Below are 26,208 nucleotides of genomic sequence, written 5' to 3'. Positions count from 1 at the left end.
GTCCTGGCCTGTAGAAACACTATCTGAGCTGATATTTCCTGATCTCTGAATACTGCTTAGCATGCTTTATATCTACAGAATTTTTTCCAGAAAGTTTTTCTCAGTAATCAGCTTCGTTTTTTCTTCCCCACATCAGTTTACAGGTAGTCCTCAACTTACAACAGTTCATTTAGTGGCTGTTAGAAGTTAGAATGGTCCTGAAAAAGGTGAGGTATGATCATTTTTCACACTTACGACCATAGCAACATCCCCATGGTCACATGATCAAAATTCAGATGCTAGGCAACTGATTCTTACTTATGACGGTTGCATGTCCCAGGGTCATGCAATCCCTTTTGCGACCATCTAACAAGCAAAGTGAACAGAGAAGGCAGATTCACTTAACAACCCTGTTACTAACATAACAGCTGCAGTGATTCACTTAACAACTGTGGCAATAAAGGTCATAACATGGAGCAAAATTCACTTAACAACTGTCTCACTTAGCAACATAAATTTTGGGCTCAATTGAGGTTGTAAGTTGAGGACTACCTATATAACTTTGCTCATAAAGCAATGCAATAATCCTCTCAAGCAATAGGAAAGTCAACATGGAAAATGCCAAATCCATTAAGAGCAGTCAGAATATTCTACGTAGGCTGGACAATGAACTTTCCATGCTCAGGAAATGATAATTTGTTTTATTGACGTATCTGAAATACCAGAATATAAGTACATCACTCCTAAGACTAAAATCAAGTAGAAAACCATTGCTCACTGTAGCCTACCGCTGCAAAGCAAAATATCACATTCTCCATCATTCTGAAGGGTACCTCAAACTTCCAGTAAATAATAGGGAGCCATGGGAATTATAAACAAGAGTATGAATCAACACAGATAATGTTTCCTTTTCTCTTCCCCACACTCTTTGTAATAGGATAGTAGCATGCCTTTCTAGTTCACAAGTTTACTATCTTCATGAGGCTTAGGCTGGCTCAAAACCAATTCAGAAAAATGTTCTATGCAACAATTTTGTCAAATACTATAAGAGAACCCTTTCTTAGGCAAACAGCACTGGCTGGAAATTAACTAGTTATTTAGTTTGATAACCAAGCACCTGTTTCTGACACTGTATTTATATAAGGCTGATATTATGTTGTGCTGTTCCTAACTAAACCTTATGATTAAAATTACTCATCCAGCTTTGGAGTATTCAACAGCTGTGTTCCATCAAAGTAAAGCAAAATAACTGTTTAACTACACAATTTGTATGCATTGCACAATTGTCTCACTCCCATTTGATTATGATCCCCTAAGCTCTAAGGGCCAGATTCCTGTAATCTAGGCTCAAATATGTCATTAAAAATTGATCTTCTGAGTATTCTTCAAACAATATTATCCATATAATATAAAGAATTCAGACCGATGAAACTCTAAGCATAAACATACAGAGAATAATCATGAATATTTATTTAGCAGTTGACTTGAAGAAAAACTTTTATCTAAATAGAAAAATACCTAGAAAACTTTTGAGTCTACTTCCCATTCAGCACAATTAAAATAAAGAGAATTGTTTATTATTTCCCAGAGGAAAGCAGTATGGATTGGAACTTTCTAACCTTATGTGAAAAAAAATGTTAATTACTTAGAATTATCTTCCAGAAAGTGATGCTTGCTCATGAACTCCAGGAAAGGATATAAACTGTTTCATTTATTATTGTCACTTCAAGCTGATTAAAGAAACACTAGTCTGTTCAGCTATCAGCTGCATAAGACTGCAGGTCCCTTTTTATTATAGCATATAAGCAGTTAAATCCTGGCACTGACTTGAAAATATTCGTTATTCTTCCCAAATGTTCTTTTTGCCTGTTACAATGTGGAGAGCACAGCCAGAGGGGAAGAAACACAGCATCAAGCAGTTGCACTGCAAAGCCATTCTTTCTTAGGATTGAATTGATGATTTGCTGCCAATCAGCAGCAAATCTTGCACACTTAGGATAGTGATGAGACCATTAGGAGATCAAGTTTTTGAGCATCAAAGGATTTGAGAAATGCCTTATGGGGCACAGAAAGATCCGATATTCTTCCATATGTGAATCCAATTTCTGGTTCAAATTCAGCTTGAGAGGTGATGTACAGGTAGTCCTTGACTTACAACAGTTCATTTGGTGACAGTTAGAAGTTACAACGGCATGAAAAAAGTGACTTATGACCCATTTTGACACTTACAACCATTACAGATCCCCATGGGCACACAATCAACATTCAGACACTTGGCAATTGACTCACATTTTTGACGGTTGCAGTGTCCTAGGGTCACATGATCACCTTTTACAACCTTCTGATAAGCAAAGTCAATGGGGAGGCCAGATTCAGTTAACAACCATGTTACTAATTTAACAACCGCAATGATTCACTTAACAACTATGGCAAAAAAGGTCCTAAAATAGGACAAAACTCACTTAACAAATGCCTCACTTAGCAACATAAGTTTTGGGCTCAGTTGTAGTCGTAAGTCAAGGACAACCTGTAAATTTTTCATTCCACAACAGCAATTAGACAAGATCACAGTTCAAGTTTCTGGTCAATCTAACTTACCTTCTCTCGATTATCAGATCCCTGAAGCTTTTATAAAATGAACTACCAAATTATGGTCTTTGGCTTCCCTCAAAAAACAACAGGCAACAAAATCTCGTTTCTGTTTTCCCATTTCTAAGCCAATTATTCGATGTAAATAACACATTTGGGTGCAAAGTTTTATGTCATTTGTGATTTTTTCAGAGACACAGAACTATCATTCACTTTCTCTCAAGAAAATTATAGAAAACAAGTAGAAGCATGAGGAAAAGGGGGAAATAACACTTCCCAATATCTCTCTCTCTCTCTCTCTCTCTCTCTCTCTCTCTCTCTCTCTCTCTCTCTCTCTCTCTCTCTCTCTCTCTCTCCCTTTGACCTTTTCAAGTACAGCAATGACAAAATTCTTTTTGAAAGATAAAAATTCCCATAGATGGGTAACAGGAAAATTTAGCCCTTTTCAAGTTTACTGCAAATTCCCATCTTCACATCAGTTCCTCCCCTTTTGGCTAGTTCTTATTTATGTGACGATGTAGGAACTGGGTAGGGAAACAAAATTCCTTGCATGGAGATCTGAGCGAATAGAATAATTGAGAATTATCAATCAAGCCATGTTTCAAGGGTCTGATTATTAGTGCACAATCCTTTGTGCGGATTGCACAACATAAAATAATTGGATAGGGTGAACAACAGCATTCAGAAACAAGATAAAGTTCATTATTACATTTAAATCCTCAAACAACTTCTTCTAGCAATAATACATCATTTGTTGTTCATTTTCAATTCTCTAGGGATAACCAAATGTCAAAGAACTGAAATGCTGCCTGACAAGTTCTTCCCACCGGAAGTACAAAGTAGAATGAAGAATTTCATATGGTTTGGATGAAGTCAATGCCAAATTGTATTTAATATCATCTCCCAGAACATATAGCTGCTTAGGCAGATGCTGTAACTATACATTTAGTACTGTAATGAATTGGAAAGATTTACAGTATCAAAAGAATTATAAACCTAATACCAATTATTTGGAACTTCTTATCATAAATGAAAATTTAGCTATTTCATGCTGTCTACTTAGAGTGCTCGGTCTACTCCCTCAACTATCACATTGAATGTATTTGTTTCCTTTTCGTCTTTCAACGTTCTCATAACATGCCATGTTCTTGCACATACTGTATCGTCTTTGAATTAGACAGCTATATCCAGGGCCTTTAAAGATCCTGAGGAATCCAGGGGCAGAAAGTTCATTGGGATATTTCTTGCTATTACATTGTTCTTCTTCCATTCAGTGTAATTTTATATGATTGTGTGCACTGAAGTCAATGCAATCAGGATGTGGGGAATCCTATACAACTCTTATTATACTTTAAGACATTAGTGTTATTGCTTGGTAAGAATATTGATCCATTGAATTTAAGAGCCATTGTGGCACAAATGGTTAGGCTAATTCTGCCAACTGCCAGCAGTTCGATTTTCACCAGCTCAAGATTGACTCAGCCTTCCATCCTTCTGAAGTCGGTAAAATGAGAACCCAGATTTTTGGGGGCCATAAGCTGACTCTGTAAACTGCTTAGAGAGGGCTGTAAAGCACCATTAAGTGGTATATAAGCCGAAGTGCTATTGCTAGTGCTACACTTCCGGGGTGACCCAGGACATTTAACCCTATTTTAAAAAGGTCTAGATATACATTAATTACACTGGGAAACGCATTGGCTTTATATTGCATTAATTCAGTTACAAAAGGGATGAGTTTCTGACATATAATTCCATGTAGAAGCTTGTTTAGGTAAGAGATGAAGAAGCTACAGGTTTTAGTCAATACAAAACATTTAACATTGCACTTTGTGGAATTTATGTATTTGGTGTATAGACATTTGAGTCCTGTATGACTGACCCTGTGTTTACTTTCTACACAACCTGTGTGGTGCCTGAGTTCCCCTATTTTCTTAGCCCTGTTTGATTAGTGCACTTGTGTGGAACTCACTATTAAAAGCTTGATTTTTCTTGACAGCAAGGTTGATATTCTTATCCACACACACACATCTATGTTACATGAGTTCCAGAGCCTGGGGCAGTAACTTAGCAGAATAGGATGTAGGCTTATTTTTTCAGAGGTTTTACCAGTGTATAAGGACCAAAATGGAAAAGGCCAGCGTATAGCACAATTCAATATGTGGCTAAAGGAGTGGAGTAAAGGAGAAGGCTTTGGATATATTAGTCACGATGTCAGCAGCTGGTCCAATGGAAAAAATGTACAAAAGAGATTGTTTGCATCCATCAAAGAAAGGGACTGAGTTACTTGGTTATAAATTCACAGATTTTCTGGAGGCATATTTAAACTAAACAGAGGGGAGCTACCCAATATAGAACATCCCTGTCCCCAGCAATCTAAAAATTATAGGGCTATCAGTGCATGTAACATAGATGTGTGTGTGGACAAGAACATCAACCTTGCTGTCAAGCAAAATCAAACTCTTAATAGCGAATGCCACACAAAGTGCACTAACCAAATAGGTAGTAAGACATTAGGGGAATTCAGGCACCACACAGGTTATGTAGGACGTAAACACAGGATCGGTTGTAAAGGACTCAAATGTCTATACACAAATGCACAGAGTATGAACAGCAAACAGGGTGAACTAGAAATTCAGGTTAATGAGGGCAGATATGATATTGTTGCCATTACAGAAACATGGTGGGATAAAACCCACAAATGGAACACACAGCTAGAGGGATTTAAATTATTTAAAAGAAACAGACCAAATAAAAGAGGAGGTGGAGTTGCTCTCTATATAAGAAATAACTACATCTCTACAGAAATAGAGCACGATGAAATTGCCCTGAATGTATACGGGTCAATATAAAAGGGGGGAAATGACATTGCCATAGGTGTAAACTATAGGCCACCCAACCAAACACAGGAAATAGATGAACTTTTTGCTAGTCAGCTAACTAAGGTATGTAGGAAGCACATCACAATAGTAATGGGGGACTTTAACTACCCTTACATCAACTGGGAGAAAAACTCTGCACCAAGTGGAAGATCAAACAGATTCCTGACAAACTTAGCAGACAACTTTGTCTCCCAAAAAGTAGAGAAGGGAACTAGGGGATTAGCCATTTGGGACCTAATTCTCACTAACAGAGATGAAATGATAGAAGGTGTTGAAGCCATAGGAACCTTGAGAGGAAGGGGTCATGCAATATTAGAATTCAACATTATGGAAGCACAAGCAATAGAACACAGTCAAACTAAAGTCTTGGACTTCAAGAGAGCTTATTTCAATAAACTTAGAGAGGGTTTGGGAAGGATTCCATGGATGAGAATCCTCCAGGGGAAAACCACTCAAGAGGCTTGGAAAATTTTGAAAAGTGAGATAATGAAGGCCCAGTCTAGCACAATACCAACAAAGAGGAAAAATAACAGCTCTCAAAAGAAACCAGCATGGCTGCATAAAGAACTCTCTGATCAATTGAAAGATAAAAAGAACAAGTATAGAAAGTTGAAAGAGGGACACATAACTAAGTCAGAATATCAGCAAATAGCCTGAGCCTGCAAAGACGAAAGGCTCAAAAGCTAAGGCTCAAAATGAACTAAGGCCTGCAACCAAAGTCAAAAATAACAAAAAAAGCTTCTTTCAACATGTAAAAAACAAGAAAAAAGTGAAGGAAACGATTGGTCCATTAGTGGGTAAAAGTGGCAAGAAAGAGACAAGCAACAGGGAGAAAGCAGAACTATTTAACTCGTTTTTCACATCTGTCTTTACACAAAGGGAAAAAACAGACCAACCTATCAAAAATAGTGCCCTAAAAAACAAAATAGAAATACAAGTTAAGATAGGCAAGAAAATGGTAAATGAACACCTGTCCAGCCTAGACGAGTTCAAATCACCGGGACCAGATGGATTACACCCCAAGCTTCTCAAGGAACTGGCAGATGTGATCTCAGAACCACTGAACTATATTTTTCAAAGATCCTGGAGCACTGGGGAGCTACCAGAGGACTGGAAAAGAGCTGATGTAGTTCCCATCTTCAAAAAAGGGAAAGAAAAAAAAAAGGACCCAGGAAATTACAGACCTATCAGCCTGACCTCAATACCTGGGAAGATTCTGGAAAAGATAATCAAACAACAAATCAGCGAACTGATAGATATCATTATATATCACAATATATGTCACTAAACAGATAGGTCAAGGTAGTTGTGATGATGATAATTCAAATAAGCAGGGGATTGTGGTCCGAGACAGGGGAAAGTGTGAATCAGTTATTACACATCAGTCATGCAAGAAGAGCAAGGCATCCAAAAAGAGAAGCCACAGTGAGTTAATTAATACAGAACATTCCTGTCCCCGGCAATCTAAAAGTTATAGGATAATAATAATAATAATAATAATAATAATAATAATAATAATAATAATAATAATAATAATAATAATAATAATAATAATAATAAAGTAGTAATCAGGAAGGCTTACTGACTACTGGAGAGACCAAACTGGCCTACAAGAAAGACCAAATGAAGAACAGAATAGAGGCATGGGAAAACAAAGCACTACATGGCCAATACATTAAAAAAATAGCTGGGAAAGCAGATAATAACAAGACCTGGCAACGGCTAAGAGCAGGAAAATTGAAGAAAGAGACCGAGGGACTAATTCTGGCTGCACAAGACCAAGCCTTAAGGACAAATGCATATAAAGTCAAAATTGAGAAGACAGCAACAGACAGTAAGTGCTGCCTATGCAAAGAAGCTGAAGAAACAGTGGACCACCTGGTAAGCTGTTGCAAGAAGATTGCACAGACTGACTACAAACAGCGGCATGACAAAGTAGCAACAATGATGCATTGGAAGATCTGCAAAAAATATCATTTGCCTGTAAGCAAAAACTGGTGGGATCATAAAATAGAGAAAGTCATAGAAAATGATAAAATTAAACTGCTCTGGGACTTCAGAATTCAAACAGACAAGCACCTGCAACATAACACCCCAGACTTAACAATTGTCGATAAGAAAGACAAAAAAGTCTGGATAGTGGACGTGGCAGTGCCTGGAGACAGCAGAATAGAAGAGAAAGAACTGGAGAAGATAACAAAATACAAAGACCTACAAATAGAAATAGAAAGACTGTGGCAAAAGCAAGCAAGGGTAGTACCAATAGTGATAGGCTCCTTGGGTGCAATCCCAAAACAACTGGAGCACCACTTGAACACCATTGGCATTGACAAATTCGCTATTAGTCAATTGCAAAAGGCGGCCTTACTAGGAACTGCTTCCATCCTGCTACGATATCTGTAATACCATCAAACATCCATATCTGCCTATCCCAGGTCCTGGGTAAGGACTCCATAGGTAGACAAAATGCCAAATCCAGTCTGAACATCTGGCTGACTGTGCGATGATCCATAATAATAATAATAATAATAATAATAAGTTGGAAGGGACCTTGGAGGTCATCTAGTCCAACCCCCTGCTCAGGCAAGAAACCCTATACCATTTTGGACAAATGGCTGTCCACTTTCTTTCTTAAAAACTTCCAGTGTTGGAGCATTCACAGCTTCTGGAGGCAGGTTGTTCCACTGATTAATTGTTCCAACTGTCAGGAAGTTTCTATTTAGTTCTAGGTTGCTTCTCTCTTTGGTTAGTTTCCACCCATTGCTTCTTGTCCTACCTTCTGGCGCTTTGGAAAATAGCTTGACTCTCTCTTCTTTGTGGCAGCCCCTGAGATATTGGAACACTGCTATCATGTCCCCCCTGGTCCTTCTCTAGACATACCCAATTCCAGCAACCGTTCCTTATATGTTTTAGCCTCCAGTCCCCTAATCATCTTTGCTGCTCTTCTCTGTACTCTTTCTAGAGTCTCAACATCTTTTTTACATCGTGGTGACCAAAACTGGATGCAGTATTCCAGGTGTGGCCTTACAAGGCATTATAAAGTGGTATTAATACTTCACGTGATCTATTGATTCTATCCCTCTGTTAATGCAGCCTAGCACTGTGTTGGCTTTTTTGGCAGCTGCAGCACATTGCTGGCTCATACTTAAATGATTGTCCACTAGGACTCCAATATCCCTCTCACAGTTACTACTATTGAGCAAGGTACCCCCTATACTATACCTGTATATTTGGTTTTTCTTGCCTAAATGTAGAACCTTGCTTTTTTTACCATTGAATTTCATTTTGTTAGATAGCACCCAGTATTCAAGTCTGTCCAGATCCTCCTGTATCCTAAGCCTGTCTTCTGGAGTGTTGGCTATTCCTGTCAGCTTGGTGTCGTCTGCAAATTTGATGAGTTCCCCATCTATCCCCTTGTCCAGATCGTTGATGAAGATGTTGAAGAGCACTGGGCCCAGAACAGAGCCCTGGGGCACCCCACTGCACACTTCCCTCCATGTAGATGCGGTTCCATTGAGGACCATACGCTGAGTACGGCCGGTCAGCCAGCTACGGATCCATCTGGTGATGATGCTATCTAACCCACATTTTTCTATCTTATCAAGCAGTAGAACAATTAACCAGTGGAACAACCTGCCTCCAGAAGTGGTAAATGCTCCAACATTGGAAGTTTTTAAGAAAGAAACTGGACAGCCATTTGTCCAAAATGGTATAGGGTTTCCTGCCTGAGCAGGGGGTTGGACTAGATGACCTCCAAGGTCCCTTCTAACTATTATTATTATTATTATTATTATTATTATTATTATTATTATTATTATTATTATTACCCTATAACTTTTAGATTGCCGGGGACAGGAATGTTCTGTATTAATTAACTCACTGTGGCTTCTCTTTTTGGATGCCTTGCTCTTCTTGCATGACTGATGTGTAATAACTGATTCACACTTTCCCCTGCCTCAGACCACAATCCCCTGCTTATTTGAATTATCATCATCACAACTACCTTGACCTTTCTCCTTAGTGACATATATAGTGATATATAGTGATATCTATCAGTGTTTAGTCCAGATGCCCATAATGGAACCATAATGTAAAAGAGGAACATGAACATTAGTACTATTTTTCATTTATGGCAGTAATGTGAGAAAGAAAATTATTTATACCAAGGGCTGAGATTCATGTTTTCTAAGCTCACCAATTATTCACTCCCATCCCCACGCAAGGATTTTTCTTTCCCTACTCCAGTTTCTACACCATCACATAAATGAGAAGTAAAGCAAACTTGAAAAGGGTTAAATTTTCCTGTTACTCATCTATGAGAATTTTTATCTTTCAAAAAGAATTTTGTCACTGTTGTACTTGGAAAAGGTCAAAGCAACTGAAGTATAAAGACAATAATCAGAGATTAGCATTTGGACAAAGTTGGAAAAACAAGAAACCTACAATAAAACCATAGCATATTAAAAAAAAACTATAAGAAAAAAATGCTGTGGATTCATGACATCAAATACATCAGAAGCCACCTCCAAGTTTATTAATAGTAGAAATAGCATATTTCTTGCAATTTTACTCTAATTTCTGTGCAATAATTAAGTTTTATATTTATTTAGAGATACCAGGTCAATTTTGTAGCTTTGTTTCAGAATACCATAGTAACTGAAACTATATGTAAAATACCATGCAAATCACTAACTTTCAACTACAATTTTTATAAAAGATTAACCATTTTTCATCGTATAATGAATAGCGGAACACAATTTAACACAGCGTTGTTTACCATTTACAAACATTGCCCAATTCAACAAATTCATCTGTCCTTCATTACATTTACTCTACTATATAGAGAAAGGAAGAAACTTCTTACAAAAGCTTAAATGTTATTCTTGTATGTTTTTTTAATCAAAAACCTGTTATTCTCCAATAAAAACTATTGTAAGCTTATAAAAATAAAAGTAAAAATGAGATCATAAGATAAGCCAACTGGAAGCTTATGTGTGCATCAAATCAAACTTTGTAACTGTTTCCACGAAAACAGCCATCCCTAAACATTATATAAATGTAAACTGCAAGCATTGAATTTTGCAAAGAAATGAATAAAGTCAGGTCCAAACACTAGGATGAAGAAATATACTTTTATTTTTCTCACTTTCTGAATTTACATGAAATATTTACCTTATTAAAGCAAGCTTCAGCTCTTTCTCTGTAGAAAATGCTGCTACTCCAGCCTGACCAATCATACTAATATCTTTGTCCTTACCAGCTACAACATTAACTTTATGCTACTTGCGTGGAGCATATCTCCATTCTAACCAAATGTAGAATAAGCTGGATAAGTGCAAGTAGGAAGAGCACAGGATTTACCATTAAACATGGTGTCATAACAAAAAGAAACAAAAATGCATCTGTTAAGAAGTCCTAGGAAATATAGAGCTGGATGCAAGCCACTAAAATATGAGTACAACCTATTCCTGACAGTAAGATCTGCTGTCATCTCCCATCTATGACTGGCATGTTATCAGAAAAAGACTTCTCTTCTGTTACTAATAAATAAGCCTCCTTGAATACACTAGCTTAGTTACATGGACTGCAATCACATTGTAAAACCAAAATATCAGGACTCCTTCCTACAGTCATCCTGGCTGGGAACTCTGGGAAATGTGGTCTCTGCACATTCACCAGACCATTACTGTAGAATACCGGTTTCAAAAAAATGAGAATTAAGACCCGGCAAATAAAAACAGAGTGAATTTTCATCCAGTTACTAAGTAATGACTTGTTTAGCCATGGTTTATTAAATTATCCATAATTACTGCATGCATATCAGGCTAAGTTATCAACCATGGGTTACAAATCATGTCTCAACTCACACACTATATTAACCCAAAACAAACCACATTCCTTTACAGCAGTGGTTCTCAACCTGTGGGTAGGGACCCCATTTGGGGTCGAACGACCATTTCACGAGGGTCGCCAAACAACGCAGTCCGCCATTTCCCCCCCCCCTTTTCCTTAGCTGTGCTACTCCCTTTTATTCTATTGGCTTTTGAAAGCCAATAGAATAGACTCTCTTGAATAGAGTCTAATTCTATTGGCTTTCAAAAGCCAATAGGAATTGTCCAGGCTGTCCTGCCCTGCTGAGCCCGCCAAAAGTCCCATTCTGCAAACGGTGCTGCACCAGTTGAGTAGTCCTTGACTTACGACCGGTTGAGTAGTCCTTGACTTACGACTGGTTGGGGGTCGCGGCATTAAAAAGGTTGAGAACCACTGCTTTACAGCAATACAGTTTGAACTAATGCTACACCAAATCCTCCTTACAGCTTCCTTCTATTTTTCCAGCTCATTCTCAGGGTCCTTCAGACTTCTTTTTGTGCTTCTTTTACTGTTACAAGGCAGTGAAAAATCCTGTAATACTATTGATTACTAGTTATCTTTTCTCCATTGCTCTTTAACCACCATGGATGTTCTCATTTCATTTGAAAAAGACCCTTACAATGTTTTCCCTTCAGATTTTTACTAAAGTGTTGGAAGCATTTCTCAGAGAGTGCAGATTCCTAGACAGAAGAGCTGTTTGATAAAAGGCAGAACACTTGATGTTTTCTTCCCTCATTAAAAAAGGAAAATAAACTTTTCTACTAGTTGAGAGAAACTGATTTTTTGTCTCTAAAGCATCTCTCCATTGGTGATGAATATACATGAGAGATATATCTGCATTTAAAGGGAAGAAGGTGCTTCACTTGGGTTCATTGCACCAGTTGGCAACTCCTTCAAACAATCACATCTGCTTTCCTCCTACTTCAGGCAAAAGTGTGTGTGGGGGGGGGGGGAATTAAAGATGAGAGAACAACATGGAAAGTGATAAGGTGTAAACTTAATATTTTAATAAAGAAAGAATGGAGGCTGGTATGTCAATAGATCTCTGGTTTTTCCTGCATGCTCAGCCCCCAAAATAGGAAGAAGTAAACTTTAGAAAAAATGGAGGATGATATATTAATAGATTTCTGGTCCTTTCCTACACATGCACACCGTCCAAAATAGTTCCACTGATAAAATTTGAAATATATGTCCATTCAGAACTGACATCTTTTCTTTAAAATAGTAACACCTTGAATCTGGTACCTGTAAATCAAACTTGGTCTCCGGTTCTAAAATTCTATTTCTCATGCCCTTTCTGAGGTCTTACTTCCACGATAGGACTTACCTCTGAGTAAACATGCATAGAAATCACAGCTCAGTGGAGGTTTGACCAGAAGCATAGCCCATACTGAAATTCTGCACTGCTGAACTGTTTAATAAGAATAGCTTTGCTACTGTAACACCTAATCATAGTGCAAGCTGGGTAGTAATTACATTTCCCATTATTTTCAATAATTGTTCACCTAATTACATAAACTGGCTAAGCTCAATTTATCTTCTCTCAGATTAATTTACTTTCCACTACTTATTACTAGATGCATCTCCCTGTGCTACTTGTATGTCTGCAGCCACTCTTATTCATTTAGGACTATTTTCTCATTTAAATGAAATTATTTATTATAACAATAAGGGTAATGGGTTATGTAATGTGAACAGATTAGCGGCAGCTGCATTGAAAGAAAGCAATATCTTCACTTTTGCTTTCTTTTTTCCCCTTCTCAGGTTACAAAGCGTCTTGGGACAGAAGGGTCTCCTACTTTGTTTTTTTTCCCCACAACTGCAAAGTGTTACATCCAAAGGGGATCAATAAGTATCTTCTTGAACACAGTAAACTAGGGAGAATACTTGGGGAATCTCACCTTCATACACACTACCAGGCATGAACTCCAAGACTTACAACTGACTGCCACAGCTATCACTTCAGCAATTTATTCTGAAGTTAATTTATTTCATTGGAATCGTCCTTTTCACAAAAAAGGAAAGCATGAGAATATTCCTCCATTTTTTTTAAACTAATGGATGCCTCTGTATTGCAAAGCAGCTATTCTAAAGGGGAAGATAATCAATCCTGAAACATGCCAGAAACATTCTGCAAAGCCTCTAAAGACAGATTGTGCACAATGAGTGATTAGAAATACAGCATCGTCTGATGAAAAGTCTCTGGTAATAATGACAGCTTTGGTGAGCAGTTGCCTTCTGGTATGAGAGGGCAGTTGCAGATTTAACTGAGATGGAGTCTGACTGGCCTCTTCTTGTTTGCTGGCCCAGCAGTTATAGGTGTTACATGATATCTATGTACATCCACTACTTCGAGAGCCACACTGGTTACCAGTTTACTTTAGCTCAAGGTGAAGTTTATCATCTTTAAAGCCCTTCATGGCTCAGCATCTGTGTCTCTTAAGGACCACCTTCTTCCACCATTGCCTTCCTAATACAATCTTTTGTGTCCCTACATTCAGGGAATGTTATTAAGAGAAGTCTCAAGAGTGAGCTTTCCAAGCTTTTGAAAATTAAAATCTGGCTTTTTAGCAGGCTTTGAAGATCCATATGTTATGTTAGGTTTCCCCACTTTGATTTTCAAGAACTCACATTGTCTTAGATAATTCTCACAAAATTAAATAGCATACAGACCTTGAAAGCCTAGATAAATAAACAACAAGGTGAGCAAGGATTTATATAAAGCAGAGAAGGAAAAACATCCCCAAATCTCTTCAGACATTTATCTACCCAGCATCATCTCAACACTTGCTATAAAATCCAAGCCCAAAGAGAGAAAAACAATTTCAGTAGTTATCCAGATTGAAAAGAACACCAGAGAAGGGAAGATAGCTAAGTGTTTTCATCTTGAGAGATGGTACAAGGAGTATTTAGCTGGAAAATGTTAAATCTAACATTGGGGCATGGCACAAATTGGGGTGGGGAATTATTAGTTGTTTCTTGCAGAGGTTTCATTACCCAAACTAGGTAACATCATCAATTTTAGCATTTCATTTCAACCCAGAGCTACAAATATTCTCCTTTATAGGTACTGCACAAATTGTACTCATTCTGGATTTCTTGGCATTTTTCAGCCTGCAGCAAAATGCAGGGTTTTTTTAAAATTGAAAACAAGTGCTCAGACAAAACTGCAGTCAATTTTATGAAGGTATTCTACAGGCTTGCCATCAGCTTCGTAATACCTTCCCCAGCACCAAAAGCTTTAGCAAAGTCATTAAACTGCTTCTATATTTCCTGATATGACCATATCAGGAATTTCCAAACAATGGGCTATAACACTTTGAATTGTTCAGATCCTGGAGAGATAGCTGATAATTAGTATTAGGGATAATATAATGAATTTTTTTTAGTACACATCTAAAGAAAAATGTATTCTGAATAGCTACTGGAATTTTTTGAGATATCAGTGCTTAAACAGATCAAAATTTCTCTAATATTAGCTACAAAGTAGCAAAAAATACAGCTCCTAAATTTCAGTGACTCAGATTTTCATGGAGCTTCATTGTAAAATGTTTACTCTGCAGTCATTTTTAAATGTTCTTAAAGTGGAATGAAATCAAGATGCCACTCAAGATACTTTGAAATGCACCAGTACTCAAAGATAGAGGAAATAGTTGGAGATAAATGACACTTTCAATTCATCTGGAGGTTATAGAGGTGAGATAAGCTAGTTGGTCAGATTGTTTTTTATTAATTAATAACGTAAATGAAAAATTCATGTTTAAAATTTAATGCTAGCATTAAATGTGTCAGTATTTTATTTTATAAATGTTAGTCCTCCTATTTAAGCTTACTTGCTCCAAAATTGGTTATTATAAATCGGCATTAATTGATTGATACTGTTGGGAGGAATTCTCCCGTTCGGCTCTTCCAGCCGGGATTCTCCTTCTTGGCATAGCGCGGAAGAAATAGATCGTGAAGCCAGCTACCGGAAAGAGAGGTTTAATTACGAGGATCAAAGTTGAGTGACAATTCAGCTCGAGTCCCTGGCTAGCTAGACAGAATGATCTTAAAACATGGGTTTTTATACCCTTTCGTGGTTTTCAAACTTGTCTTTTCTGATTGGTGAGTTTGAATCTGTCTTCCCTGATTTGCTGGTCAGTGACTATTGTTTGGTTAAATTTCTTTCCTAATCCTGCCTGAAAGGTGTTAATTACTTTATTGTTGTATATTTGTTAATCCTAATTGCTGCTAGCCAGTTCTTCATTCAGTGTGTGTTAAGTGTTTGCCATTTAGCCTCAGGCTGCTGTTGAGTCAGGTTAGTTCGCATTGGGGTTTTTCCAGGTTATTTCCTCATTGGGGTGGGGAGGGGGTGTCCAGCTCTTATCAATACCTTATTACTGTGAATTATAGATAACTACAAATGACTGGATTACATAACATGCCAAATCATTATCCAAATTTATCACAGTGACTACATGCTAAAGACATGTATGAAATAGAAAAAGTGCTTTGTTCCGAGCTTGAAACAAATGTTGTATACCAAAAGTTCTATCAATTTTCAAATCAGACTTTTAAGGTTGGCTGATGTTTGAACTTAAATAAGTTTGGGTATTCTGTATTTCAACAAAACCAATTTTAAAAAAGTTTTAAGTGTTTCAATGCTACTCAGAATAACTCTCTGAAAAATATCTGGGAAAAAAATACATAAAATGTTAAATCTTTACTATCATCTACTGATCATCTGGATTTCTGCAACCCAGATCTGGTATCCTTAGACCTAACCTTTTTGGCATATGTGGATTCTAACTTAATTAATTACTTTAATGAAAAGACAGCTAGGCTAATTTGTGTTTCTGATCTCACTCAAGATACAATGTTTTCTGTTTATTACCTCCTACATATAATTAATGTTGAGTCAAAATGAGAGCTATATTAACAATTTTTAAAAATAAACCTTATCATTATTGTCTATTCCTAAATCTAACCTTGCAGGCAAGAGCATAAAATATCGCCCTTTACATGTACTTCAGATTTGCCATAGTTAACAATCAAGCCCTGAGTCTTTCACTGCAATTTCTTCCTCCAACCTTTCTATAGCCATTCTTCAATGGCCCTTAGATCCAGAACACCTCCCTCACTATGCCACGTGCTCATGAACTGCCTGTTGCGTTGCTCTAATACCTAATGCAGCTCCACCAAACCTAAGCCAAGAGCAGCAGAATTACTACCCAACGTTTCTGCTGTCCTGGCACACAGGAGAATTCATAAGCTAACACTCCAATTGTAAGAGACAAGACAACTTCCAGTTACGTCACTTAAAAAAAAAAAAAAACCACAAGAATATTTAGGGAAGGTAGACATACCAAAGATTCCAGAGGAAATAAAATCTATGTTAAATGAGGAAATAAGAATGGCTGAAATAATCAGGGCTATAAATAAAAATAAGGCAACTGGTCCAGATGGAATACCTGCGGAACTATATAAAGAACAACAAAGTGCACTCAATCAATACTTACTAGAAGTTTTCAACGCAGTATTAACCGATGCTAAAATACCTAAGTCCTGGTCAGAGGCAAATATAATATTGATTCCAAAAGAAGAAGCGGAAAAAACACGGATACAAAATTATAGAACTATATCATTATTGAATTCTGATTATAAATTTTTTGCCTCAATAATGGCGGAGAGATTCAAAACATACCTAGTTGATTTCATACATTCGGATCAGAATGGGTTTTTATCAAACAGGCAGACTAAGCAGAATATAAGAACAATTTTAGACATCCTTGAATTTTATGAATCGCATAGCGATCGTCAAGTGGCACGTAGGTTCCTTGATGCACAGAGAGCTTTTGACAATGTTAATTGGCAATTTATGATCCAACAACTAAAATCAATGGATGTTGGGGAAAAGTTTTTAAATGTGATAACCGCAATATATTCTGAACAATTTATAGATTATAATAAATGAAAAGGCCACTTGTAAATTCAACATACAGAAAGGCACAAGACAAGGATGTCCTCTCTCGCCATTGTTATTCATATATACATTAGAAATTCTTGCTAGAGTACTAAGACAAGAAGAGCAGATTAAAGGACTTAAGATCAAGAAAGAAACATACAAACTTCAAGCTTATGCAGACGACTTAGCATTTATATTTGATATATTAGAAGACCCAGAACAATCAGGCCAGAAATTATTCAAAATATTGGAAGAGTATGGGGATTTGGCAGGTTTGAAAATAAATAGAAACAAAACAAAGATTATCACAAAAAACATGACTAACATACAAAAAGGAAACCTCGAGGCAAAATTAGGTATACAAGTAGTTCCCAAATTAAAATATCTAGGGATAGTTATTTAGGCTCACTGCTCATCAATTAAAGAAGACAATTATGGCAAATTGGTCAAGAATATAAAAGTAGATTTAGACTGCTGGAAAAATTTACATCTCTCATTACTCGGGAGAATTGCCGCAGTGAAAATGAACATCTTACCTAAAATGATATTCCTGTTTCAGAATATTCCAATTCAATTAGACAAGAAATTTTTCAAGGAGCTGAATAAATTAATACATTAGAATTTGTGTGGTCTGGTAAGAAGGCAAGAATAAAATTAAAGGCACTACAGGATGCCAAAGAGAGGGGAGGTTTAGGTTTCCCAGATTGGGAGCTATATTACCAAGCAGCGGCCCTAACATGGATTAGAGACTGGATAACCTTAGAAAATAAAAGATGTTTACATTTAAAGGGTTATGACCTCCAGCAGGGCTGGCATGCTCACATATGGATGGGGCAAAGCAGAAACTACCAATATTTTTTAAGACATAAGGTTCGGCAAGAATTAATAAAAAGCTGGAATATAGTTAAACATCAATATTACACAAAGATTCCGGCTTGGCTATCGCCATTGGAGGCAGTCACATACCCCAATTTGTACAGGATAGACAAAGCTATTATATATAAAGACATATTGACAGAAGAAGGTTATTTAAAACAAAAACAAGAGCTAAAACAACAAGGAATAGACATGGAGTGGTGGTCTTATCTCCAGATACAAGCAAGATACATGAAGGATAAGCAAGAATGGGGAATTAACATATGGAGTTAGATAAAATATTGCTAGGCCTGGAGAAAAAACAAATAAAGAATATTTATAAACACCTGTTGGAACATAAGCTATATGAGAAGCAGATTAAAGAAACAATGGTGACATGGGCAATAGATCTAGGATATAATATAAATAAGGATCAATGGCAGCAAGTATGGGACCGAAATAACAAAATCACAGTGGCAACATCATATAAAAAAACCTGTATAAGATGGTTTACAGATGGCATCTCCCTCCGGCCAGATTAGCCAAAATGTATAACGGATATTCATCTATGTGTTGGAAATGTAAAAAAGAAAAGGGCACCTTTTTTCATGTATGGTGGACATGTAGAGAAGCACAGGTGTACTGGCATATGGTCTGGGATTGGGCAATAGAAATGACTAGGCAAAACATTCAATACAAACCGGAGACATTACTATTAGGAATACTAAAGAAAAATGTAAATAAAGAGGACACATATTTAATTATCCATGTGGTCACAGCAGCAAGGATACTATTTGCTCAAAAGTGGAAAGCAATGGAAGTACCGAGTGGGGAAGCACTAATAAAGAAAATTATGTATTGCACAAAACTAGATAGGATAACTAAAAGATTAAAAAATCAGGAAGAAACATGTTATCGAATATGGAATAAATTTTATAGATGGAGGGAAAAAATAGAGGTCACAGTAAAGAGATAAACTGAGATAGAGACTAGAAATGTATAGTTGTATATAGGTATATTATATGTAATTAATGTACAATATGGACTGAGATGTCAGTCAAAGACGATTTACCATGTTCAATGTTTTTAATCCTTTTTTTTCTTTGTACTTAATAAAAATTTTAAAAAATTAAAAAAAACCCACTCGAAATACTTTCTACCTGAAACAATTGCTCTGTGTTTTATTCACAATATGTGATTTTCTAATGCACAAACCACACCAAACAGCTGTTTCATGCTCAAAACATTTAATGCTTGAACTGTCTTGCATGCAGCTTTAACCAAAGCCAAGCAAACCACATCATAGCTTAGCATGATCTGCAATTTCAGCATTTGCCTTGCTCCTTTTAACTGACCTTTCCATATATTATAAAAAGTGATAATTCATTCAAATGAGTTTGTTTTTCTGTTCTTTATTATTGAGTATCCATAAATCATTTGACTGTCCACCAAGATTTATATATAATAAATTACATAAAATGAAAGGCAACAGCTTTAAAATAAAAATAAAAAGCAAAACAAAACAATATTAACTTTAATCATTCATTATCAAATCCCAAGTGAAACAATATGTTTTTCTGCACTTCTAAATTTCAATACGGATTGTAGCAGCAGTTGAGAGTCCACAGTTGCCACAGCAAAGTTTCTTTATACTGACTGACTTAATCTTATGATAGGTTGTAGCATAGGATTTATGATAAAGAAGACATATAAGAGCATAATTATATACATGGTAATATCTTTGCTGATATTCTACCACTAACCTGTTTAGGATTTCCAAAACAAGAATAGAAACCTAAAGGGTATAGTTGGTTCCAGACTGTGGTAAATTTTCTCTAAACCTTATATCCAATAGGAACAGGATCATCATTTGTTACTCTACATCAGACATGTCAAACACAAGGCCCGGGGGCTGGATGTAGCCTGCGAAATGGTTTCATGTGGCCTACAAAGCCATCCTGGAAACAGTGAGGGAACGGCCTCCGCTGCCTTGGCCCTGGCCCAGGCAAGCCGGGAGCCAATGTACAATTTTGTGGTAGCCATTTATGCTGAAACACATTCAGTCTTAGCTTCACAAGGCCTCCTGGAAACAGCAAGGAACCAGCCCCTGCTGCGTTGGCCCCACCCCCTGGTGCATGCTGGGGAGGTGTCACCCTTTGTCAGGAATGAAGAAATGGACCATGCCTAGTTGCTTGCCCCGGTCCCACTCCTTCTGCCAGAAACCCTCATATATGTCCCACTCCTGCCCAGGCCCCCACAGGCACCCTTGATGCGAACGATGTAGAGCTGGCCATGCCTACCCAGTAGGCCACACCCACTCCATCCATGCCCACCCAGTAGGCTGCACCCACCCTGGCCACACCACCCGACCCCCAAGGGCAACCGCAATGCTGATGTGGCCCTCAATGAAATTGAGTTTGACACCCCTGCTCTACATGCATTACACTTTTCAAGAGCAGCATGCTAGAATGACCTAAATGAGAGGTATTGAAGACATCGATTGTTATGGCTACATTCTCTGTTCCAGAGGGTAATGCTGGCTAGTTAGCCAAAGCTTTCCAAAAGTGCTCCTGACTGAGAGCAGTCATTTGTTGTCCACCAGGAAATTTGAGTAGCTAAAGCATTCTTTGAAGTAACACCTGACCTTGCAACTTCGTATAGTGCCAGCTCCTTCTACAAACTTCAGCTGTGATCTGAACTGAAACTCTGTTTCCCTCTAATAATCCCTCACTGTGGCCAGAATCGGTCTTTCTATGAATTCCAAATCATCAATAAAACTACTAAGTATTATTGCCATAGGGACAAGATGCCATAGCAGAGTTGTGGATCTCCTCTGTCCGGGAGGTAAGACGATACAGAATGCTGATAAGCTCCATGAACCAAGGACATGAGGCTAAGCAATAATCTCATAAGATTATCTTCTAGGACTTTTAGTCAGAGGCATTACAGATAGTATCACAAGACTCATACAGCCAAATGTCCCAGAAAGGTACTACGATCTAGAACAATGTCTTTTAAAAAAAAAAAAAATCCTAAGTGCCCAGCTGTAAAGTCAAATAATAAACCAGGGTCACAAAAACATAAAGATCTCTTTGCAAAGAGAAAGATCTGAGGGGTCCTTGGTGCTCCTTGAGCTTGGTTGCTTTCTTGCAGACCTTTCATTACTAAAAAACATCATCAGTGCAATTTCTCTTAATTCCAAAAAGGAAAGACTGTGTTTCAGTTCTACCAAATCACTGTTTAGCCAACTGAGGGTAAGATAATTCTGTGTACGGGGGAGCAGGAAAGGAGCTTCCTTGCCCAGTAGATTATAACAATAAGAGCAACAGTTTTTAAAGCAGCTTATTTGAGAGACATTTCAAGCAATATCTTCTCCTTCCTCTACTTTATTATATCCTCCTCACTAAGGGCACATCCGCTCAAGGATTCTGCCAGCCTTAAAGCAGCTCCAGAGCTCTGGATCCAACGGGGGGGGGGGGTCAGCAGTGCTCTGGGAGAGGTGAACCCATTCATTTCTACTCACCTGGAAATCCATGCAGTGGTTTTAATGATACTGTAGCTCTACTTCCCACAAAAGAAAAATCTCGCCTTATCACTTCTGTGGGTCATTTGCGTTAAGATCTGCATTAGGGTAAGTATTGTATTAGGATATTGCTAGTTTAATAGCTGTGCAGCTCCCTTTCAGAAACCCAAACAAAATAAGCAAAGCTAAACAGAAGTTTGTCAATTCTACCTGATTCATCTGCACATCTTATTCCTTTTTATTTCCTCCCTTTCTTTTGGATTTGGACAATGAGATTTTTGCATCTGCAACATCTGCAGAAGCTCAACTGGTTCTCAGTATTACAAACAGATGTTGCTTCAGATTGTTGCTAAGGATGCAGGAATGGAAACACAGGAAGGATGGAAGTTCATCATGAATTCCAGGAGCTTGGCTCATCCTCTAACTTCCCTCTTTCAGATAGATTCCAATTAACATTCAAAGAGGAAAAGCTAAGTCTCTCCCCCTCCCCACTCCTTCTAACAAAGCACTGCAAATAGCTCCTCCTTAAAACAGACCCCTAAAGGTTACAGATGCCCATTCCTGCTCAGATGCTGCTCAGCAATCCAGGAACATAGTTATCTGACCCACTTCACACCAGAGCTGATTCACAAAAAGTGGGCTTTCTTCCAATCTTGTTTGACACCAAATGGGAATTCATACTTGGAAAGCTCAGACTGATCCTTACTGCTGCTACTCATTTTTAACAGGTAATAGAAAGCTTGGAAAAAGGCTTTTCCATGGTTGGCTTTTATTGTTCCTATCTATAAGATGGGGAAAACAACCACCTCCCGTTTAAAAACAATCACATTTACATATTACTATGATATATTGAATACAAAATTGTCATTTTTAGTTAATCCTTGCTTTCATTGGCCTTCATCCATGAGAGAAATGTTTTTTCCCCCAGACTTGTTTGGAACCATAGAGGAGAAAAACTAAAAGAATAATCCGGAAACAGCTCTTTCAATGGAGCTTCTGTTGTGAAAGGACAGAGCTTGAGTCTAATTTAGCAGCTCTTCAAGGAGCAATGAAGAATCAGTAGCCCTCTAGATGAGGCTGAACTATGGTTCCCAGCATCCCTCCCTCACTCTTTCCCACACTGGCTGGGCTGCCACTGAGCAACTTCTGGAGATCCACAAGATTTCCCAGCCTGGCCATATAGAGTAAAATTGTTCCTGAGTCAACAGTTTACTGATTTGACAACATCCAATTGCATTTTTTTTTTTTTTAGACTAGGGGAAGGAGACCTGCAGAAACTTCTTGCGATCTAACAGAGAATGTCTCCTTTTATTAACAGCAACCTCAAAAGAAAATGAAGTGTGACAAAGAAGAACTTTCTGCATTTATCAGTCCATAGAAAGATAGAAATTCAACTGAATATTCCTTACCAGCACATGTCCAACTTTGTTTTTTTCTGATTCCATTACCCTCTGCCAATGACTGGCAACTTGTTAGAGAACCAGTCCCTCTTGCTTCTCCATGGATCATCAAAATGTCACCAATATTAGCCAGTTCATTTCTATAAGAAAGCAACAACCAAGTTAATCTTGGTGGTTTTTTTACTGCAATCATGCAATATTTATCATTTTTTAATTATATGCCCAAAATGTATTCATGCATTCAAGACATGACCTTTTATTTACTTAGGTTTTGTAATATGAAGTATGAAATATACTGATTGGCAAAGTCTTCCCCAGTATTGCCAATGAAATAGTGCTAATTATGTTAGGTAAGCCAGCATATCGAACACAAGCTACAACTGCTGATGAAACAAGGCAATGAAACAAGTACGCACAATGAACTTTCAAGTTCAATAGATCTCTCTCGTAGACCTGGTATGGATTCCATCTCCCATTCCCATATCCCATTTTAGTGCTTGACACAAGGAAGAATAGCTCTGCAAAAGCAGTCTATCTTTAATAATATATCTTACCATTATTTTTCTTTGCACTGGGAATCCCAAGAGAATGATGAGAAATACATATAGAAGCACTTTCTAATGACTGTACTTGGCTTAAAAGTGCTAAATATTTTGGGTCCTTTAATTTTTTTCTGACCTTCGCATCAGTCCTTACCTCTCAGGAATCATATACTGCTCTCATGATCTTCAGATCTCTTCTTTCCACCCCAGAGGTGATACAGCCTCACCTTTCCCTCTCCAGGACAGCCTCTAAATACATTTCTTTCCACATTAAAATATTTACTATTGCATCTTTTGAATTTCTTCTTCTGTTGCTGCTGCTGCTGTGATATATATTTCTCTGTGAATGAACACTACTCAATGGTGCTGAATTAATTCGGGAAGACACTTAAGGGGTTCTCTAAGTACGTCAGAGGGATGGGAATTTTTTTTTTTCTTTTTGGTAGCATCTGAGCCATGTCTTGTCAATGCAATTATAAATAAAATAATAAAACAGTCCCCTGACCTGCTAAAAGACTACTGTACAGAAGGAGATAAACCATAAGTGAGGCAAAGTTCCAAGTTGTTTTGTGTCCTCTTTGCAGACTTTCTGCTTACACAGAACAGAAAGATACTGCAGCTATACTCAGGTAATACAAAGCTGAAGATATACCGTATTTTCATTTCGTTCCTTGCCTTCAGCATCTTCTATTCAGGTTTTCATCTGGGATGAATTGCTTTCCTTAGTGGATTCCTTTACTGTCATATTTTTTCAACAGGTTGGAAATGAGAAGAGCAAGGGAATGACAGTGGTCTTCTACTTTCCAATGAGCCACATTAAAGCTTTATTTAGAGGTGGCTATATGGAGCCATTTTTGGAACCTTAAAGCCTCCTGCAAACGCGATGCCCTACAACTCCTGTCTGAAGAGGATGGGACTTCAGCCACTTCTGAATATGAATGACAGGGTTACCAACATCTAGATACCCCTCAGTGTCATCGAAGAGACACAGAAAAGTCTAAATTCTCTGCTGCTATTTGGTGCGTTTTGATGTCAGCCATCAGGTAGCCTAACAGACTGCCCTTAGACTTAATTTCAATCTTTTTTTAAAAAAAAATTCAGGTACCGCTAAAGAAAAACGGATTTCTGGACGCATATAGAGTATTTTCCCACCACGAGGTAACCAAAGCCTAATAAATAGGCATTTCCACTGCGGTGCGAGAAATCGCTAGCTACTTTCTTTTTTGACAGGGAGGGAGGGAGGGGGGCGGCGAAGAGATAATGGAGGATAATGATTATTAGTGAATCAACTGATTCGACGTAGCGAACCGAATAGCCATATTCCCTTTGATCGGCCGGGACGGAATTCCGAATCGGTTCTCTTACCACTGCAGGAAGCAAAGTCCCAGCGCCCCCATTCAGGCTACGGCTGACCACTTAGCGGTTGGCCGGCTGCATCTTGTCTGTGGCGCCCCGTAACTGGAGAATCGACCGCCGGTAGGAAGGCGCACTCTACCTTTGACCGTCCGCTTCGCGCCCTTTTGGCGCCCCGCTCCTTTACAAGTCTCGCGTGTGGCTTGGCGCGGCTTGGCGAAGTTACCGTCCCGGGAGCAGCGAACGAAGAGCGAAGAAGAGGGGTAGCCCCTGCCGAGCAGCCGATCCAAAGACGCGAGCTCAGCCAGCCCCCGGTTACCTCTGCTTTCCCGGGTACCGGCTTCGATCTCTCCCGCGGCGCAGCGGCTCCTCTCCGGGAGGAAACGCCGCGCGCTCTGCCTGCTTTTCGCCCCGCGCGGCCCATCACAGCGCGCTCGCTGCCGGGAGCCTTCCTCCGCTCCAGAAGGAAAGAGGAAGAGGAGGAGGAGGGGGGGAGGAAAAAGAAGAAGCAGCGGGAGTAAAAGGGCTCTGCTCGCCCGCCTGTTCTCAGCACCTGGAGGCGAGCGCGCCCGCCCGCTCTCCCTGTTTTTTCATGCCTCCGGAGCGGAGCGATCTCTAATGACTCCTTGTCCCGGGTCGCCCGCCAACACTTAGCCGACGGCTGGATAAGCTGGTGCAGAAGGGTAAGCGCTCTTCGGGTGCTTTCGTGCAAAAGCTGCTCCCAAATGACCCCGAGCTACCCACTATAATGTTGTAGTGTAGACTACAGGAAGAAATGCAACAGGTGCGGTTTCTTTGCCTCGCCCTTCGCTGGCAGGTTTAACCCCAAAGCTCCGGTTTCCTTTGACTCTCTCTCTCTCTCTCTCTCTCTCTCTCTCTCTCTCTCTCTCTCTCTCTCTCTCTCTCTCTCTCTCTCTCTCTCTCCAGCAAAAACAAAGGTGCTGTGAAAGTGAAACGGCAACTCAAAAATTACCTGCCCTGAATTCATACCATATGAAAGGGAGGTGGGGAAGTGAGAGAAAAAACAAAAACACCTGTGTCCTTGCAGAAGTTGTGGAAACGTAACTGGCAGCTTTCTGAGCTAACCTAACTGGGAATTGTGGTTCGGTTACGTGTAAAAGGCTGGAGTCTCGTGAAAAAGTGCTAAAGAAAGCTAGTTCATAATTCAGTGGTACCTACTGCTTCAAAACGTCTGTCAGCCTGACAGGAGGGACATTATGATATGCACAAGACCACTTAACACAACTTTCCTTCTTGGCAGGGAGCTTTGTGA

General features: G+C 38.6%; 1 protein-coding gene across 8 annotated transcripts in view; it reads right to left on the bottom strand.

Annotated features, from left to right (window-relative positions):
• Positions 1 to 25,685, bottom strand: part of HTR4 (5-hydroxytryptamine receptor 4) — a 238,347-nt gene extending 212,662 nt beyond the window's left edge. For 4 of the 8 annotated variants that reach the window (XM_039352885.1, XM_039352833.1, XM_039352840.1 and 1 more), the window contains exons 1-2: positions 24,948 to 25,685; positions 23,050 to 23,180 (exon numbers count right to left, since the gene is read on the bottom strand). The gene's annotated coding sequence lies outside the window, so the exon portion shown is untranslated. Of the gene's footprint in view, positions 1 to 21,640; positions 21,881 to 23,049; positions 23,181 to 23,736; positions 23,916 to 24,947 lie in introns of those variants that run through there. The other 4 variants (XM_039352850.1, XM_039352868.1, XM_039352861.1 and 1 more) reach the window with 4 other exon arrangements.
• Between the last annotated feature and the right edge of the window lie 523 nt (positions 25,686 to 26,208).

Source organism: Crotalus tigris, unplaced genomic scaffold (genome assembly GCF_016545835.1).
Source record: "Crotalus tigris isolate CLP2741 ecotype Arizona unplaced genomic scaffold, ASM1654583v1 scf7180000017568.12009008, whole genome shotgun sequence".
NCBI lineage: Eukaryota > Metazoa > Chordata > Lepidosauria > Squamata > Viperidae > Crotalus > Crotalus tigris.
Note: the sequence above shows the minus strand (reverse complement) of the source record. Positions and strands in the feature narration are given on the sequence as shown.